Genomic DNA, 7,744 nt, shown 5'->3' on the forward strand with positions numbered 1-7,744 from the left:
GTTCTATAACAGAAGATGAAATGTTCTCTATATTCTCTCTCTCAAATGTTAAATATTTTCATTTTACTATACTTTAAAGGTAATGTGAAAGATGATGAGGCTAGAAATCAAAATAAGTTATGTGAACTAACAGCATTTAAACATTTTTTAGACAATTATCAAAAAAAGCATTGAAAACATTACTTTAAAGGAGCACTTTGAGCACACTGTAAGAGCCAATAAAACCCAAAGTAATAATTTTATATAAAGATGCCATATCTATGTCATATATGCATATATATACACATGCATGTGTGTGTACAGTATGTACGTATATATACACACACACACATCATTTGAGTTCAAATAAGGGAAGTGATCTAAAATATTTTAAAAACTATTTTCAATATAATTAGTTGAATTAGCATCTAAATCATATGTTATTAGGCTTTTTATTTAGTAAACTCATCTAGTACACATCATTAAAGTGGCATTTACTGTCTCTATTTAGCTAGATGTTAGATAAGCTCATGGCCCATCTTGGAGACTGCCTCCTGTCCATCAATCCCCAGAAATCGGAGGGACTTCAGCTTCATTTCCAGCACACTGTGCATGATGCAATGACGATGCTGCCTAAACTGGCCACAGGTCTGGATGTCACTGTGCAATCCACAGGTGTCTCAGATTTTGAGTATACATTTGAGTACAGGATCTTTGCCCTGCTAGGCATAGCTCTACACTATGGCCGGCTTGTTGATCCCCAGACTTCTGAGGCTGGGAAACTGAGTTGTAACCAGCTGGTAGAGAAGATCTTCACCTGCAAGTACTCCAGCAACACCAGCCTCATAACAGACAGCCCGATTGCAGAGCAGTTCCCGGAGCCCATCGACACAGCTAGGATTTACCATGGTCTTTGGGGGCTAATGGCGGCTGCCAAGAAAAGTGAACTTAGTGTCTTTTTTTTTTTTTTTAAAGATTTTATTTATTTATTTTAGAGACAGAGCACAAGAGGGGGGAGCGGGAGTGGGAGAGGCAGACTCCCTGCTGAGCAGGGAGCCTGATGCGGGACTTGATCCTGGGACTCCAGGATCATGACCTGAGCCGAAGGCAGTTGCTTAACCAACTGAGCCACCCAGGCGCCCCTCACTTAGTGTCTTTTTTTAAAACAAGCATTTTAGTACTATGACTAAGCATGACAGTCACTTGTACCTAATGGTCACAACCAGGACCTTCTACAAGAGGAGCAAGTGGTATAGGAAAGCTGCACACTGTGGATGGAGACAGCTGCCTTTGTGACTCTGACTTGCACCTAAGTCGTTCCCTGGGTAGGTTGGCCTGAAGCAAAAAGTGGGAGCAGCCACAAGGCACATTGGGCTTTAGCATCTCGGAGCTGCCTGGCCCAGCAGCTTCAGCAAGAGGAGTATATATGGCAACAAGCAGTCCAGCCTGCACCAGTGTGAGCCCCGTCACTGCAGAGGAGCCACATCTGGACGCACAGCTGGGGAGAGCGGGCAGAGGCTGAAGGAAGAGGCAGACTGGGTCCTCCTGTGGGCCCTCCCAGGGCTAAGCTGCCCGGCTCCTTCTTTCAGAGGCTATGGCCATTTTGCTTGCTCCCCCAGGTCAACCTGTGAGATATGCCCCGTAACTTATTCATGAACTGTTGGGGATCAGAGCATGCGGTAAATATCAAAGTCAGACCCAGGAAAACTTACTGAATGCTTATTATAGATGGTTTGAGTTATCCTTTAGTCCTCATATCTCAAGGCAAGAAGTACCATTTCTATCATCTTTTTATAGATGAGGATGCTGAGACACAGAGGAAAGCAATAGTTGACTCAAAATTACCCAGCTATTAATAGTAGAACTGAAATTCTAACCTGGCTTGGCTGACTCTAGATCCTAAGCTCTTAACTCCTATACTATGGCTTCATCCCATATTACTTGGGAAAAAAATTGCTAGCTAAATAGAGACAGTAAATGCCACTTTAATGATGTGTACTAGATGAGTTTACTAAATAAAAAGCCTAATAACATATGATTTAGATGCTAATTCAACTAATTATATTGAAAATAGTTTTAAAATATTTTAGATCACTTCCCTTATTTGAACTCAAATGATCAAAGAATTTTTACCTAATTATCTTATCAGTACATAGCTGTCATAGCTTGGTATGGCCCACTCAACAAGGTGACCAATGAATTAGAATCACTGTACACTGAAAAATAATTATCATAGATTTGACAAATTTCTTAGCTTATCAACTTACAGATTTACAGCATCAGGTCAACACTGGATGCAAAATTCAGCCCATTGTTTCACTAACAAAGAATAAAGACCTATGATCAGAAACCTTGCGCTGTGTAAATTTAGTATGCAATATCCCTGCACACTAAGCTAATAATGGGCTCTGTAGAAATACACTGGCACCCCAATTCTGCTGACCTTTCTCGTGGACAGCTGCCCTAACCTACCACGGCTCTGATCACTAGAATCCAATGGAACAGGAAGATTTCATCACACTTGAACTCACTGTCTTACGCTGTGCCTTTTGACTGTTTCAAGGGCTAATGCTCAGCTAGTCAGGCCTTCAAGCCAGTGATCTGACATTTTGAGATAATAATTAAAAGAGAGCAGGCACTTTCATTTTAATAAGCTTACTTCCAACCTTCAGGGAGAACCTCAGCTGATCCAAACCCAAGAGAAATATGCTTGGGTTTCTCTTCTTTTTTTCTGTCTCTGACTCTTATACCCAATCTTGACATTACACATGAAAATAAAAGCCAAATAGTATTTGCAGTGATTGTAAACAACCCGATTTTCCTAACAAGGGAAGGAAAACAAAATGTACAAAGCCTAATAAATCTCAGACCTATGTTTGGTGGTTTAATTCTAGTTTGACAATAATACATAGTTGGTAGAATTTTGCTTTACATATACGAAAAATGCAGCTCTTTCAAGCAACATACAGAAGGTTTTTTTTTTTTTTTTTGAGAGAGAGAGAGAAAGAGAGAGAGCACAAGTTGGGGGAAGGACAGAGAGAGAAGGAGAAACAGACTCCTCTCTGAGTAAGGAGCCCAGGGCGGAACTCAATCCCAGGACCCCGGGATCATGACCTGAGCTGAAGGCAGATGCGTAATCGACTGAGCCACCCAGGCACCCCTGGAAATTTTTTTTTACGTGAACATTGTTCAGTGGTATCTGCCCTCCACTTAGCAGCTACTTAAGAGAGTAGCTTCCATTCACTCCTTTTGCTTCCTCACTTCCTATTTGTCAACTAGTGATATTTTGGCTTCCACATTCACCTTCATTAAGATTGTTCTCAAAGGCTCATGTTTGTCAGGCACATTCATGACATTTGTCAATAAATTCAATGGTTCATTTTCAGTCTTATTTTAATTGGGATTTGACACCTCTGTCCTATATTTGTGCATATATGAATAACATCCATACCTATATACATATCCTTGGTCTTACAACATCAAGTCCACCTATCTAACTACTAACTGGGCATTCTGTGGATTTTCCATATTCAACTAAAATGCAACATACTTCAAACTGAACTCATCTTCTTTCCTTCCAAAACCTCTTCTATCATAAACTGTAAATTGTCCTACCGTTTACATAAAAACAGAAGTTAAAATTACCAAGTTACATAAAACAGAAATAAGGGCATCATTTTTTACTGTTTGCTTCCCTCCCAATCATTCACGTGTTAATTCTGATGAATTATTTAATACCCCACTCCTGTCCATTACCTACATTTACTGAGGTCACCAATATCTTTTACCTACAATTTCTCAATGGCATCCAACTTTCTAACTATTTTCTACTGCAGCCAGAATGATGTTTCTAATTTTCAAAATAATGCATGTCATTCTTCTGCTTAGAATTCTGTACTAGTTTCACATTGCTCTTGGAATCAAAATCCTTAGCTTCTGTACTCTAAACCTGTTATATCTTCTTCTTAGGTCCCTAACTAACTTCTTCCATTCCATCTTCATTTTCCCAAATATCTTTGCATTGTTCATACTACGTTCTACTCATCTTTACGTCTAAATTTCAACATACAATCAATAAATCTTCCATAACAACTAAGTCTGAATGAGAAGCTAGACTGACCCATATTGCCCCGTGATAACATTTATCACACTAAATCCTAGTTGCTTCTTCAGTAGAAGACAGCTTTTTTTTAAATTTAAATTCGATTAGCCAACATATAGTACATCATTAGTTTCGGATGTAGAGTTTAGTGATGCATCAGTTGCATATAATACCCAGTGCTCATCACATCACATGCCCTCCTTAATGCCCATCACCCAGTTACCCCATTCCCCCCCCACTCACCTCCCCTCCAGACCTTTAGTTTGTTTCCTATAGTTAAAGTCTCTCATGTTTGTCTCCCTCTCTGGTTTCTTCCCATTCAGTTTTCCCTCCCTTCCCCTATGATCCTCTGCACTGTTTCTTATATTCCACATATGAGTGAAACCATATGAAAATTGTCTTTCTCTGATTAACTTATTTCACTCAGCATGATACCCTCCAGTTCCATCCACATAGATGTAAATGGTAAGAAATCATTCTTTTGATGAATTATATATATACCACATCTTTACCCATTCCTCTGTCAATGGACTTCAGGGCTCTTTCCATAGTTTGGCTATTGTGGACATTGCTGCTATAAATATTGGAGTGCAGGTGCCCCTTCAGATCACTACATTTGTGTCTTTGAGGTAAATACCTAGTAGTGCAATTGCTGGGTCATAGGGTAGCTCTATTTTTAACTTCTTGAGGGACTTCCATATTGTTTTCCAGAGTGGCCACACCAGCTCACCTTCCCACCAACAGTGTAAGAGGTTTCCCCTTTCTCTTCATCCTCATCAATATTTGTTGTTTCCTGACTTGTTAATTTGAGCCATTCTGACTGGTGTGAGGTGGTATCTCATTGTGGTGTTGATTTGTATTTCCCTGATGCCGAGTGATGTGGAGCATTTTTTCATGTGTCTGTTGGCCATTTGGATGTCTTCTTTGGAGAAATGTCTACACATGTCTTCTGCCCATTTCTTGACTGGATTATTTGTTTTTTGGGTTTTGAGTTTGATAAGTTCTTTATAGATCTGGGATACTAGCCCTTTATCTGATATGTCATTTGAAAATATCTTCTCCATTCTGTCGGTTGTCTTTTGGTTTTGTTGACTGTTTCCTTTGTTGTGCAGAAGATTTTTATCTTGATGAAGTCCCAATAGTTCATTTTTGCCTTTGTTTCCCTTGTCTTTGGAGATGTGTCTAGCCACTAGGATTTTGATGGATTCCTGTCCCACATTTAGGTCTTTCATCCCAGTTTGAGTTTATCTTTTTGTATGGTATAAGAAAATGGTCTAGTTTCATTCTTCTGCATGTGGCCGTCCAATTTTCCCAACACCATTTGTTGGAGAGATTGTCTTTTTTCCACTGGATACTCTTTTCTGCTTTGTCGAAGATTAGTTGACCATAGAGTTGAGGGTCCATCTCTGGGCTCTCTATTCTGTTCCATTGATCTATGTGTCTGTTTTTGTGCCAGTACTATACTGTCTTGATGATTACAGCTTTGTAATATAGCTTGAAGTCCGGCAATGTGATGCCACCAGCTTTGGTTTTCTTTTTCAACATTCCTCTGGCTATTCAGGGTCTTTTCTGGTTCCACACAAATTTTGGGATTATTTGTTCCAGCTCTTTGAAAAATTTCGATGGTATTTTGATAGAGATTGCATTGACTATGTAGATTGCTCTGAGTAGCATAGACATTTTAACAATATTTATTCTTCCAATCCATGAGAATGGAATGTTTTTCCATTTCCTTGTGTCTTTCTCAATTTCTTTCAAAAGTGTTCTGTAGTTTTTAGAGTACAGATCCTTTACCTCTTTGGTTAGATTTATTCCTAGGTATCTTAGGGTTTTGGTGCAATTGTAAATGGGATCGATTCCTTAATTTGTCTTTCTTTTGTTTCATTGTTAGTGTATAGAAATGCAACTGATCTCTGCGCATTGATTGATTTTATCATGCATCATGCATTGATTTTATATCCTGCCACGTTGCTGAATTGCTGTATGAGTTCTAGCAATTTTGGGGAGGAGTCTTTTGGGTTTTCCACATAAAGTATCATGTCATTTGTGAAGAGTGAGAGTTTGACTTCTTTGCCAATTTGAATGCCTTTTATTTCTTTTTGTAGACCACAGCTTTTTAAGATAAAGATTGTACTGTACTTCAATACCTAGCACATAGTGAGCACTCAATCAATTTTTAATGACTGGCTGTCCAATGATAACTGGGGTGGGGCAATAGTTTGTTTCATATATCGATGGCAGGTAAGACTGTTCATTCAGAAAAATGTCCTTTCTGCAGAGCTCTTTTCATTGAATATTTGAATTTAAATGTTGGAACAACCTGCCAAATGACAGAAACTTGGCAAAGATATAAGCTGGCTCAATTGAGACATATTATTTAGTATGAGCACCAACATTTAGAAAATTGAAATCTCCTTCTGAAATCTTTTAATTAGGTACTTTTTTGTTGTTGCTTACATATGATATTGCACATTCTGGCACTAATAGAAACTAACTTGCACTCTATTTAGAATGCACACGTAATTATTCTCACTTCTGAAGTAAACACAGCATCGGCTAGCAATGAAGTTTCACTTTAAAACTGAAGTTGGTGAAACTCCAAAAATCCTGAACATTCATTATAGGCTAATAAATGACAACATTTCTAAAAATTACAACCAGGATTGTGTGCCTTGTCAGCTATTTTTACTTCTGAGACACAAACAAAACTTCTTCCAGTCATGGTAACTGTTAACCAACCTGCAATCTTATCTTATTCTAATCTAGGGCTTCTTAAACATTCTGGATGAACTTCAAGCATTTTGTGAAGGCCATAATTTTTTTTCTAAGATTGTATGAGTATGTAAGTATTTATCTGGGGCAAACCTTTTGTTGGACTTCTCAAATAGATTCACAATGCTAAAGAAATTAACAACCACCAGTAATCATTTCCTAGGTAAAAGAAAAATTATAATCTATTTAAATATTCCCACATATAGAAAGATAATTTTTAGGAGAGAAAAAGTTAGACATTTGTTGAATGTTTGTAAAATAGTTAAAATTAGATAAAATAGTTGTATTTTAATTTATCTCCCAGCCAAATTATAATCTAGAAATAATAGAAATAAGGAAGCTTACCTCTGGAATTTTAATTTTTATGTGCAAGTAAAGGCCACAGAAGTGACTCTGCTATATAGAATCTTATTTTCTTACTAGAACAAAAGCACTCTAGAATACTACAAAAATGTTTCTACTGACCCCATAATGGTAATTTTCTAGTACCTTCTCCAAATAATGCCTTAATCCATTCTTCATCTTTTCTGTTGACACGTGAATTCCTCATATCTTCTTAATCAGTCCCTCCATTCCTCTCTGTCTGTGCAGATTTAATATTCCATTTGTTCTTATGGCCTAAGGCTCATTGATTAAACTAGAGTCTATTTAGGGTCTAGAATCAAATGAGCACATAAGTAATTAAGCTTAATAAAAATTTTTCCTGAAATACCAAAATGCCTTACTTGAAAACAAAGATTAGCATCTGCTATAAAAAATTGTGCTTCAAATCTTAGAAAATTGTTTTTTAAAGATTTTATTTATTTGACAGAGAGAGACACAGCGAGAGCAGGAACACAAGCAGGGGGAGTGGGAGAGGGAGGAGCAGGCCTCCCGCCGAGCAGGGAGCCC

At 38.0% G+C, this 7,744-nt stretch overlaps 1 pseudogene; it reads left to right on the forward strand.

Annotated features, from left to right (window-relative positions):
- Positions 1–506: 506 nt before the first annotated feature.
- On the forward strand, positions 507–1,635 carry LOC118015379 (annotated as a pseudogene).
- Positions 1,636–7,744: the final 6,109 nt, after the last annotated feature.

This window comes from Mirounga leonina, unplaced genomic scaffold (genome assembly GCF_011800145.1).
Source record: "Mirounga leonina isolate KUSES-001 unplaced genomic scaffold, KU_Mleo_1.0 Mir_165, whole genome shotgun sequence".
NCBI classification, from domain to species: domain Eukaryota; kingdom Metazoa; phylum Chordata; class Mammalia; order Carnivora; family Phocidae; genus Mirounga; species Mirounga leonina.